Source organism: Mastigoproctus giganteus, chromosome 1, assembly GCF_048544385.1.
Source record: "Mastigoproctus giganteus isolate SK-2022 chromosome 1, ASM4854438v1, whole genome shotgun sequence".
NCBI lineage: Eukaryota > Metazoa > Arthropoda > Arachnida > Uropygi > Thelyphonidae > Mastigoproctus > Mastigoproctus giganteus.
Window position 1 is genome coordinate 128,907,976 of NC_143575.1, and position 13,651 is coordinate 128,921,626.

General features: G+C 36.4%; 1 protein-coding gene across 1 annotated transcript in view; it reads left to right on the top strand.

Moving 5' to 3' along the window:
* Positions 1-13,651, top strand: part of LOC150091134 (golgin-45) — a 136,163-nt gene that overhangs the window by 8,537 nt on the left and 113,975 nt on the right. The window lies entirely within an intron of this gene.

Genomic DNA, 13,651 nt, shown 5'->3' on the forward strand with positions numbered 1-13,651 from the left:
GATTCTGTCAGAAAAAGTACATGTGGTTTGGCAGAGTGCAAGTGGAAATGGACATTGTTGAGATTAGAATTCAGACCACGTATATCTGCGAAATGAATTAGGAAGTGTTTACATTGGATCTACTTGGGGGGGGGGGTTGATTTTAGTAGAGGTTATCCAATTGCCTCTATTAATAAAGTTAAATTGATTTCCCAAATAAAGATAACTAATAACAATCAGAAAACAAATATTGATAAAAAGCATTTTATTATAGTTCCATATGTAGCATACTGGTATAACAAACTGAATGATTTTTGTAAGGGCACGGACATGTAATAGCTAAACTCACTAATAAATTACATACATCTTTAAGAAAATGTTCGACAAATTCTTCCTTTCAACAAACATATGATCTTGTTTATAGCATTTCTTGCAAAGACTGTGACTTGGCTTACATTGGATCTACTTGGGGGGGTTGTTGGATTTTTGTGTTAAAGAACACGAGGCTTCGGTACACGTGGCAAGAGCAAACACTTTGGGGTTACCATTTCATGCTGTAATTGAGGTTCATATGTTTCTTTTTAATGAAGCTAAAATAATCAATATTCAGCATAATTATAGCAAGCTACTTATTGCAGAAACTCTTGAAACGAAATTATGTAAAAACTCAATCAACATTCGCAGACCCTTTTTAGATGATTGGTCCTATGAACGGCATGTGTGATGAGCAGGGCTGCCGCAAGTGGGTAGGTGAGGTAAGCGTCGCTTACAGGTGGCAGTTCAGGAGGGTGCCAAAAAAATTTTTGACATATACAAGTTGGACCTCTGTTTAATGAACTTCTTTATAAAGAAATTTTCTATTTAGCGATTTTTTTTAAAAATTCCCCTGGGTAATTACGTTTATAATAGTTTCAGTAGAACAAAGAAAATTTCCATATATTATGAATGGATTTCGAGAGACTAATGGGAACGCATTGTGTGCATCTCTGGCCTTCAGGCTATTGAGTCAATTAGTGCTGCTGCTAAGCATAGATAAAGAGCCAAAGGGATTGCCATTCTGCAACTTAGTGTTACTCTTAAAATCTAACCAAATGCCTGTCCCACCTACCCAGAAATCGTGCTGGTTATCTGATTGGTTTTATACAATTAGATGCTCAACGCGACTTCCATCGTTTACCAGTATTCAACATGGCAGGCAAATAATTCACTTGAAATAAATACAGTACATGAAATTGCAGACATGTTAAGTTGCTCATCTAGATATGTGTTTTATATTTATATTTTCTGTTATAAAATCTTCTTTTTCTTCAAGTTCTCTGCCCTCAGTCAGGTTCAGGGCTCCATTGGCGCCATGTTTCTCCATCTTGTGCTATACTTTTAATTCCTGCCTAATTTCCTCTTATCATCCAATCCATCATTCCAATTCTCCTTCTCCCAACAATTCTCTTTCCACATCTACCTCTCAATCCTTTTCCTGTACATGCTCTCTCTCTTCTCAATACATGTCCTATAAAGCTATTTTGTCTCTTTCTTAATTCTTTACTAACGTTCTCTCTTCTACTTTCCTCAAAATCTCATTACTCACTCTATCCACCCATTTCACTCTTTCCATTCTCCTCCACACCCATATCTCGAAAGCTTCTAGGCGTCTAATCTCTTCTTTCCCAGTATCTATGTTTCCGAGCTATATAGTACAACAGTCCATATTAAAGTTTTCATCATTTTCTTTCTTAATTCCTTCTTTAAATTTCTTCTCAGAAGTTATTTTCTATTATAAATGCATCTTTGCCCATTGCAATCTTGTTTTTATTTCTTCCAGGCCTTTTCCATTTTCTGTCATTATGCTTCCCAAGTACCTGTATCTGTCGACCTGTTCCAAGATTATTCCATCTAATGTTACATTGATTCTTCTTCTTGGCCTCATTGAAATTAACATTACCTTGTTTTACTGCTGTTAATTTTCATATTTTACTCCTTTATTGTGCTGTTCAAGATGTCTAAGGAGCTCTGTAATTCTTCATTATTAGCAATCGATATCTAGTCATCTTCAAATCTTAATGTCTTTATCTTCCCCCTCCTACTTTTTCATCTCCTTTCAGCTCTTCTTTGAATTCTTTCATCAGTGCTTCTGCATATGAATTAGATAGTACGGAGGACATGGAACATCCTTTCGTTACACCCCTACCAATGGGAAATCACAGAATATTTTCAAGAAAACAGAACAGAGGAAACATTACAAAAAATTCTCGACTCGGCTAATAATATGGCTACTATCATTGGCATTGCCGCTTAGTTTCCAGAAGTAAGCACTGTAAGGAAAATATTGAAAAGATGTCATTTCGATTATGAAAGTAGAGGAAGCTATTCAGGATCCGCAACAAAATTTCAAAATTAATTTTTTCTTTCAAATTATTTTCTAGTTAACTGAAACACAAATATTTTCTAGTTAACTGAAAGGTTTAGAAATATGAAAGAACATGCAGAAATATTTAAAATAATTTATAATATTTCTGAATTTAAAAAAATGGTCATATAATGATTTCTTAAATCTTGGCAAAGATTTACATATTAAATTAAGTGACATTAATCATAATGAGTCTGATATTGATGGTTTAACATTACTGAAGAACTTATAGAGTACTTCAAATTTTTATTAACGACAATATTACTCCATCTGAAGTGTTACAATATATTTTTAAAAACAATTTTAAAGATACATTTTCCAAATGTTATCAGGTGCATTAAGAATTTATGCAAATGAGGGGAACAAAGGGGTGCTCTTACCAAGAAAGGCTTTAGTTCTGCAAATTGTAGCATCTGGAGACTAGACACCTGTGAGGTGATCTGATTGGGGCATTGAATGGGTTCAGTAGGCTCAATACTGATGGGATTCTTTCTCTTGCTCAGATTACGAACCTGAGGGTGTATAGATTAAATTGAGGAAAGGCAGATGTAGAATAGCTGTTCGGAAATTTGCATTTAGCCAGTGGGTAGTTGATTGCTGGAACAAACTTCCATCTATTGTTGTGGAAGTTGATAGTTTAAATAAATTCAAGGGAGAACTGGACAAACTTGGAACAGATGAAGAGGTGAATAGGAGATGGATTTTTTCCTTTTTTTTTTTTTTTTTTTTGTTGATGCTGTATAAGCTTGCTTTCTTCTCTCATATGCCACTAAAAATGCTAATGCCTTTTCTGACTTTACCAGTTTCAGTTGCCTTAGGTGATCAGAGTTTTTCAAAATTAAAGTTAATCAAAAATTATTTACGATCTACAATGTCTCAACAGTGACTCTCTAATTTGGCAATATTTTCAATAGAAAATGATCTTTTGGAACAAATAAACATGAATGAAATAATAAAGTCGCATCTCTTAAAGCAAGAAAACATAAATTTGTATACTTTTTTTAACATTATAATTTTCCTTTTATTTTATTATTTTTGCTGTTTTATTGACTTAAATTGGCATATTAATTTATTTTCTAGAAGTAGCTTTATATTCCTAGTATGATACTTAGTTTAATTTTTAACTTCGATAGAGATTTTTAAGTTATTAATTAGTAACAGTAAGACTATCCAATCCACGTGTTTTATAAGTTTTTGCAGCTCCGGCAAACATGCAGTTTTTAGTTATATTTAGCCACTTTATCAACTTAATTGTTATATTAAATTATTTTCTACAAGTAGCTTATAGACTTAGTCAAGATCCTTGGTTTATTCTGAATTTAGATAGCGAGATTTTGCAAGTTAATTAATATTTAGTGTCCGAAGATTTACCATTTGTAACTTGCCGCCATTGTTATACAATACAGCATATTGTATATAGTATTATCAATTAATCAGTAAAATTTATTAATCTTGTTAAACTTCATTATCAACTAAATTGGAATTTTTTAACTAAATATATATAATGACTTAGATTTACAAATGTAACATTATTAATTGATACATAACTTGATACGGAAGTTATATAACAAAACTCGGTGATAATACTCGATACTGATAAAAAAATATATATATATATATACATATATATAGTGTTATAACTGCATTGGAATATAAGTTTAGGGTTATAATTTGGTACTGAAATTGAATTTTATTTAAATTGAATCGAAATTATGACTCAGACCAGAGCAGCAAAGCAAAAGGCTCAAGCTAATGGGAGTGCTTTGGCTCATGGCAGAACTGAGGGGGGGCAGTTGCCCTCTGAATCACCGCCTTTTAAAATGCACTGCTGCTTGCTTGATGTTTGTGGAGCAATCAGGTACGGGAGATGATATTGCCAAGGGGAATGTATTTGTGTGTGCGCGATGTAAGGAGTGTGAGGAAATCAGGTACAACTCAGCATTGTTATGGGCCTATATGAGAGCTTGAAGGACAGGGTGCATATCCTCGAAGGATCTAAATTGAGGGCCCATCAAACTCTCAGTTGCCCACATCAACACCGGAGCTTGCACTTGAACATCAGACAACACAGTGGCAACCTCCAAGGCAGAACGCGCTGGTCACATAGCAACTAGTAGTTGTCGGTGACTCTATTGTCAGGGAAATGGGGAACATTTTGTGTAAAAAGGATAGGTGGAACAGGACCAGGGTATGTCTGCCAGGAGCAAAGGTTGATGACATAGAGCAGATATCATCTTTTAAGGGCACAAAAGGTGATATTAAGAGTAGGAGACTGGCGGAATTACTGAACAAGTACAGGTCACTGTTGAAAAAAAGCTGTGAATTAGGGATGAATTTGAAAGTGTTTGCAATTCTTCCCAGACATGATAGGATGGAGTATATGTTCAGAGCTTTGTCAATCAATTCGGCCCTGGAGAGACTGTGCAAGGCTCAAGGGGTAGAATTTTTCTCAGCCTGGTCTGTGCTTGTTAACAGGAGAGACTACTTCTACAGGGATAGGATACACTTAAATAAAAAGGGTGCAAGAATATTTGCTGATGCCATCGAGGCAGGGTCGGAAAACTGCTAGCTTGGGGGGATACACAGACTAATAGATTAACAGTAGCCGCTGGAAGAGGTGAAAGTGATTCTTGCACTGCTTCTATTGGAATGAGCAGCAGCCTGGAAAACAAGAAGCAGGGGATTTCAGAGACTGCTGGGAGTCCTTGTGGTACAAGGAAACACATGAGTTCTGTTAGGGTAGCTAAGAATAGGAACAGGTGCATGTGTATTTGCATGTACACCAATGCTAGGAGTTTGGTAAATACATATGATGAATTTGAGGTGTTGGTCAAAACATCAAAGGCAGATATTATTGGAATATAAGAGATGTGGTGTCACACAGATATAAGGAATGTAGAACTGGAATTTGGGGAGTACAATGTATACAGGAAGGATAGGCAGGAGGAGGGGTTATGCTATTAGTTAAGAAACACAAAATCCAAGGAAGTGCAGCCTATCAACATCGCTGGATAGTGCAGTCAGTTTGGTGTGACATAAGCAGTGGGAAATCAAAATTGAGAGTAACAGTGTGTTATAGGCCTAATGTCTCTGATGAGTATAATAAAAAACTGTACAGCGAAATAAATTGGGCAAGTAAATCAGAGAGGCTTATAATGGGAGATTTTAATTTCCCGGATATTGACTGGAATTTGTGGGTTGGTCACTCGCACACTAGCAAGGCTTTTGTGTATTTATTGGATGATTGTTTTCTACATCAGCATTTTCGGGAGGCGACTAGAGGGAGTAATAATTTTGATTTGATTATCAGTAGTGATTTTTCATACAGTAATAATCTGCAGATAAAGGAACCACTAGGGGGGCATTGATCACAGTGTGCTGAAGTGGGATTTTTTTTTTTTTTTTTTACGTAAACCCCAAACATGAGAGGTATTAGAACCTATAGTACTTAGTATCGTGCTTGGGTTGGAGATTGAGAAGACGAAAAAAGATATTTGTTGATATTGGACTTGAACTTCTGTAGACCGTAATTTTTGGGAAATACATAATGAAGGAAGGTTGTTCCAGAAGACGGCAGTTGAATGAATAAATAAACGAGGAAGATGAAAAGTTAGTTCTGTGAGTTTGAAGTTGGACAGTAAATAGATGTTGGCTGATGGCGGCACGTGTTCGGACTGTTTTGAAAGAGAGAGCGGGAATTATAGAAGCCAATTCAGAAGAACAGTGCCCATGGAAGTATCTGTAGAAGAGGCATGCAGCAGAAACAGTACATCTATGAGACAGCGAGTGGAGAGACTTTGTTAAAGATGACTTCAGTTATAGCTCGGATGCAGCATGGTTTTGTTAAGGGGAAGTCTTGCCTGACCAATTTGATTGGATGCAATGATGCAGTCACAAAAGAACTGGATGCAGGGAATAACTTTGATATTATATACTTGGATCTTAGAAAGGCTTTTGATACTGTTACACATGGAAGACTGCTGCACAAATTGGAGCAATGTGGCATTGGAGGCAAATTGCTGCTATGGATAAAGAGGTGGTGAGGGAGAGAAGACAGAGAGTGGTAATCATGGGCACTGCTCATTGTGGACTAATGTTATTAGTGGAGTCCCTCGGGGTTCAGTGTTGGGTCCATTATTGTTTTCTGTATTTATAAATGATATTGATGATGGTATATCAAGCTTAATGTCCAAGTTTGCAGACGATACGAAGAGTGGCAGGGTTGTCAAGGACACTACTGACACTGTGCTGCTGCAACAGGATCTGGAAAGGTTGAGCAGATGGGCTGGAGGTGGCAAATGAAGTTTAACAGTGACAAATGTAAAGTACTACATATGGGAAACAGCAACCTCAGAACAACGTATCAACTCTGTGGTACTACGCTGACAGTTGTAGAGAATGAAAGGGACCTGGGGGTGCTTGTGCAGGCAGATAAGAAGTTCTCTGAGCAGTGCAGACAGTCTGCAAGAGTAGCTCATGGTGTCTTTTCAGTGATATACAGGAATTTTTCTAGCAGGGATAAGGAGGTGATTATCCCCTTGTATAAGGCAATGGTCAGGCCACACCTTGAGTATGTGTACAGGTCTGGAGGCCGCATTTTAAGAAGGATGTAGAGCTGTTGGAACGAGTACAGAGAAGTGCAACAAGATTAGTGAATGGAACAAAGGGTTGCTCTTATGAAGAAAGGCTTAAGGTTTGCAGATTATAGTGTTTGGAAGGTGCGTTATAGTCATAGTAGCTTATGTTGTTTGTTATTTGGTTTTTAGGAGCATTAGCAACTAAGGCCATATTGCTCTGGGAATATGCGGTGGTCATTCCCTTGACCTTTCCGCATCCTCTGTATTTGGTGGTGACGGGCTCGAACTCCGGTGTAATCAAGAAGCGTGTGCTACGCACTGTTGCTCCTTCCCACCTGGCTACGGAGGCGCCTATAGTAGCTTATGCATCATCAAACTCCCATAAGAACATCAACAGTTTTTGGAGACTAGGCACCTTCGAGGTGATCTGATTGAAGTGTATAAAGCCTTGAATGGTTTGAACATGCTGAATGCTGATGGGATTCTTCCTCTTGCTCATAATAATCACCTCAGAGGGCATAAATTCAAATTGAGGAAAGATAGATGTAGGATAGATGTGTGGAAGTTTGCATTTAGCCAGCTGGTAGTTGTTTGGTGGAACAGTCCATCTTTTGTCATGGAAGTTGATAGCCTAAATAAATTTAAGGCTGAGCTGGACAGGTATTTGGAACAAATGGAGGGGTGAAATCGGAGCATTTTGTTTTTTGGCTGATAAGCTTGCTTTCTTGTATCGTATGCCTCTACTAATGCCAATTGCGATAGAATAAGATTACTGTGATTTAGAATTTCCAGAATGATTTTGTTATTTTTCTTTGGTGTTTCATTATATTATATATGAGATTTGTTTTAATTCTTTTCTTTTTTCAATAAATTAATAATAATTATTTATGCTTTATTTTATTTTTTAATTAAAATATTTTTGGGCAGCAAATTTGATTTTGCTTACTGGCAGCACATAGGGTGGCAACGGCCCTGGTGGTGAGGACTAAATTTCTTTTAAATACAGACGCACTGGCACATTTTTTAGTTTCATTCCATCCTGTGAACACGTAGTATCAAAGTTTTTGTCTAACTTAAGGAGAAAGATATCTGACTTCACATATTTTATTTTCATTCTTAAACTATTTGTTTTTTGACAAAACGTTTTCCCATACTGATAGTTGTGTTGCGGTTAATAATTTTGGAGTGGGATTGAAGCCTCAACGGTGATTCTGGGCTATTAAATCGCTATCATGCTGTCATTGTGGAACACATTAAAATGTAGTTTATAAATTTTATCATTGTATTTTAATTGTTTTACGTGATGGACTAGGAGAGTTGGATATGAAGGCTTCCTATAAAGGTAAATCCCTGTATTATTAAATGTTACAAAATATAGGAAATATTGAGCATATAAAGCTCTTATTGTACTAAATATTTTTTTTTAGATTTCGCTAGTTTTAAAATTTCTTCTCCTACCAAAGATTTTAAAAAGTTTTTAAATTCTGAACAGGATATGTATTAGTTTTCTTTCACCGTAAGTTTGGCTTCTTAATTTTCTAATAAAACACGGTTTCTCTCAAGCCAAGCAGTTTTCATTAAGCTGAAAATTCTTTCTGATGAAGCATTTGAATGTGGTTATTCACTGTACTTTACGATATCTTAAATGATTATTACTGTTTTTTTTTATTTAATTTTAAAAATTAGTTCACTTTAACAATTCAAAAAAAAAGAAAATTCTTTTGAGAATTATTACTAAAATAATGTAATGCACAGATAAATTAACATGTACATGTAATTTAAAACAACAAAGATAAAAAAATTTTTAATTCTAATCTTTCTCATGTTATTAGAATTAATTTTTAATACATGTTAGATTCCAATAAGAATTAATTAAAAAATACTTAAAATCAATAAATTGACAGTGTTTTCCTCTGTTATCGGGACAAATTATGGTATTATCGGGAATTTGAAGTTCTAAATTGGGACAATCCCGGCCATATCAGGACGGTTGACCACCCTGGTTTTGCTATTGATCGATACCGATTTGCATAAGTTTTGTCCACGTCTTATGTTCTTTACTCTTTAAACTCTCGCTTTCTGCCTCTGCTGGAGATGCCTATTTCTTTAATGCCCTTGGTTTTCTTCTCTTTCCCATCCATTCCCTTACCCCTACTTCTCACACTATGTTCCTTCCTTTTTGTTTTCCTTATTTATAACAAGTTTTCTTGTTGTCCTACTAAGAGTCTTTGCCTGTTAGTGGTCCCTGGCATGCATTAGCATTAGTAGAGGCATTTGATGCAAGAAAGCAGCATCAGCCAAAAAAAAAAAAAAAAAACCCCACTTCCACTTCACCCCTCTGTTCGTTCCAAATACCTGTCCAGCTGAGCCTTAAACTTATTTAGGCTATCAACCTCCACCACAAGGGATGGAAGTCTGTTCCACCAACCAACCACCCGCTGGCTAAAGGCAAATTTCCTCACGTCTATCCTACATCTGTCTTTCCTCAATTTGAATTTATGCCCTCTCAGGTGATTTTTCTGAGCTAGAGGAAGAATCCCATCAGCATTGAGCATGCTTAAACCATTCAAGGCTTTATACACCTCTATCAGATCACCTCGCTGGTGCCTAGTCTCCAGACACTGTAATTTGCAAAACTTAAGCCTTTCTTCGTAAGAGCACCCCTTTGTTCCATTCACTAATCTTGTTGCCCTTCTCTGTACTCGTTCCAGCAGCTCTACATCCTTCTTGAAATGAGGCCTCCAGACCTGTATACAGTACTCTAGGTGTGGCCTGACCATTGCCTTATACAATGGAATAATCACCTCCTTATCCCTGCTGGAAAAATTCCTGTATATCATTGACAATACTCCATGAGCTACTCTTGCAGCCCGTCTGCACTGCTCAGAGAACTTCATATCTGCCTGCACAACTACCCCCAAGTCCCTTTCATTCTCTACCACTGTCAGTGTAGTACCACAGAGTTGATACGTTGCTCTGGGGTTGCTGTTTCCCATGTGTAGTACTTTACATTTGTCAATGTTAAACTTCATTTGCCACCTCTCAGCCCATCTGCTCAACCTTTCCAGATCCTGTTGCAGCAGCATAGTGTCAGTAGTGTCCTTGACAACCCTGCCAACCTTTGTATCATCTGCAAACTTGGACATTAAGCTTGATATACCATCATCAATATCATTTATAAATACAGAAAACAATAATGGACCCAACACTGAGCCCTGAGGGACTCCACTAATAACATTAGTCCACGATGAGCAGTGTCCATTGATTACCACTCTCTGTCTTCTCCTCCTCAACCACCCCTTTATCCATAGCAGCAATTTGCCTCCAATGTCACACTGCTCCAATTTGTGTAGCAGTCTTCCATGTGCAACAGTATCAAAAGCCTTTCTAAGATCCAAGTATATAATATCAAAGTTATTCCCTGCATCCAGTTCTTTTGTGACTGCATCATAATATTCAATCAAGTTGGTCAGGCAAGACTTCCCCTTAGCCTCCATGTAGCATGGGATGGGAGCCAGGGGACAGCGGACCAGGTTTTTGCTGTCCCCTGGCTGTGAAGTTGCCAGGCACCGACACGAAACATAACACACACAAACTTTACACACTAACACTTACTCACACTTGCCGGCTTTGGCATGTTTGCTTTTCAGATGCTACTGTGGAACATAGGGGGAACCCTAGAGACTGCCTCAAAAAACAAGAATACCTTTAATCCCAAACCCCAGCAGAGCTCTTTGAAACTGGTGCCATGAACATGTGATTGGGAGACCTGACAAAATGGGGTACAGTTCTGTTCTCTGAGTCGTGTTTTAGCCTAAAAACATTCATCTGAAGACAACAAGGGATGCGGTACTATCCCTCCAACATTAGAATAAGGGACACTTCCGGTGCTCTCATATGAGGTGGAATAATGATGCTGTGTCCCCTTCGTGTTTTTGATATAGGTACTAACTGCGCAGAGGTACGTAGAATAGATTCTCGAACATTAAATGTGTCTTTTTAGGAGTGTGTTTGGCCCAGATTTTCTTTTCATGCACGATAATGCCACTGCACATAGAGCTCAAGTGATGGAGGAATGTGTTGAAACTGAAGATATCCAATGACTGCAATGGACAGCACTATCACCAGACACTTAAATCTGATTGAACATGTGTGGGATGCCCATGGGTATCACATTGCACCCGACTTCTCGGTCACTTAGTAAGCTAAGGTTCTCTGAGACTGCTACTGTGGATGGTGGAAGAATGGGATTTGTTTCCACAGAACCTTATAGACACTCTTATATCGAGCATGGTTTACCACCGTCAGATCTGTTTAGCTGTTGGAGGGAATCATATGCCATACTGATGTCATGTCACAGTATTTTTGAGCATCTTGTATTGACTTCTGTAATGTGACCTTTTTTGGTAATTCGTATATAACCCCTATAAATGTCTCTTATACCTGTCCAAAATTACTTTCTGTTTCCTCATTTCATTGTTATTCTATGGTACATCACCATACCAAATTTTGTCCTGTTTCACCGCAAGCTGCAAGAGTTACACCATGTTTTCTACGTGTTCTGTTAATGTCAAACAGTGTAGTATAATTTTTTTGTGTTTAAGACACCAATTAGACTATATTTTCATTATGTATTTTCTGTGAGATTTTCCTTCTAAGCAGTGTAATCATGCAGTCACGAAAGCCTGTGGTGCTAATCCATGATTTTTTGAGAGTTATCCTGTAGAGATATGGAAGACATACTCTTGCTGTATAAGGCGATTGTAGGGCCACATTTGGAATACTGTTCAAGTGTGGAGACCTTATCTGAAAAAAGACAGTTTCTTGAAAGGGGTCCAAAGATGGGCAACTTGCATGGTGAGATTGGCAAAATGGCAACCATATGAGGGAAAACTCGGATTATGTGGGCTACAGAGCTTGGCAACCTTGCAACTCAAAGATGGTGTTATTGAGGTTTATAAGGCTCTGAGAGGAGTTAGTAAAATGAATGAAGCCAGAATATTCACTGTTATAGAGAATTCCAGAACTCAGGGGCATAAATTCAAATTACAGGGTAAAATGTTTAGACTAGACTGTAGGAAGTTTTCTTTTAGCTAGTGGGTCGTTGATTGTTGGAACAAGTTGCCTTCACAGATAGTTGAGGCTGACAGTTTGAATAAATTCAAAGGTCAACTGGATAGTTACCTATGTGAGGAGGGAAGCAAATAATTTTTATTTTCTTATATATATATATATATATATATATATATATATATGTGTATATATATATATATACATTTTTTTTTTTTTTTTTTTTTGTGCCAGTGTAACCAATGCCTGGGCTTACTTGCACTATGTGACTATTACTATTATACAACTTTATCTGTAAAATTACAACAAAGAAAACAAACAAAACTTTATTTTCTTCAGACCTCAAGCAGGGCATTCTAGATTATATCCCCAGTTTTGTAACCATGGCTCTTTCTCCTCAACATTTATGGTCTTACAGCATTCATTTTCAAATATCTTAGGATAATATGCCAAAATGCTGATTAAAAAAAAAAGGAGAAATAGTAGGTACTTAAATTTTTATTACTATTATTTCTAGTATAATTTTATTATGTTTAGGTACCAGTTAGACTTTTTTTTCATTATGTATTTTGTGTGAGATTTTGGCCTTCACTTTAAGTGGCCTTTTTTTGGCCCCAATTATTGTCTGATAATGAGGATCTCCTGTGCTTACCTTGTTCTTTTATGGGACAAATATCCGCAGGTGATTTTGTTTAAATCTGTAGATCACATTGACCAATGGTTCCAAAAGTTTGGGTCATTTGAATCCAGCTTTATGAAAATAACACAATGTCAAATACTTAAAATATGCCTGTTTAATTTTTTATGGATTTCTTAAAAGTGATGCTTAAAATAAAATTGATATTCACAGGAAGTTATCAACTCATACAATGAAAATATAAATTTTATCAATAGTTTTTGAGAGTTACAAAACACTCCTATGAGTTAATCTTATGAGTTAACAAGTTTCATGTTATCCATTGGTTTGTGAGTGTTCTTAGCTGCTAGACTTTAATTTTTCTTTGCATCAGTTTGTTGCAATACAGTAGACTATCGAAATAATGGAACATTCAAGCTAACGACACATTGAGATCTGATGTTTACATACAGTGCAGATGTCTTGCAGTGCCAAAAAAAAAAAAAAAAAAATCATGTTTATATTCGTGATTATTTGTTTACATTCACCATTTTCAAAATGAATTCTGTACTGATCATGGATTATACCGCTGTTTTACATTTATTTTAAATTAAAAAACTCTCACTATGGCTAATCAAGTTAATAAACCTCATACAGAGAAGAAAAGTTCAACGTTAAAGCTTAGTGACAAACTTGATATAATAATAGAAAATAGAACGGGCATAAGTAGGAGTGTATTAATGGAATAATATAACATTGGATCGTGAACATGTTTGTTTTTTATGCAGGGCCGTTTTTACCACTAGGCAAACCTAGGCAGCTGCCTTGGCTCCATCTTTTTAGGGGCTCAGCTCTACTCAGAATGAAATAATTTTTATGAAAAATATTTTTGTTTTATATATCTGTTTGATAGTAAAAACAAATTGTATGTGTTACATATTTTTATATTATTTTCTAACAATAATTTACATTTTTTAAATAAAAGTAATATTTTATTTACGCATC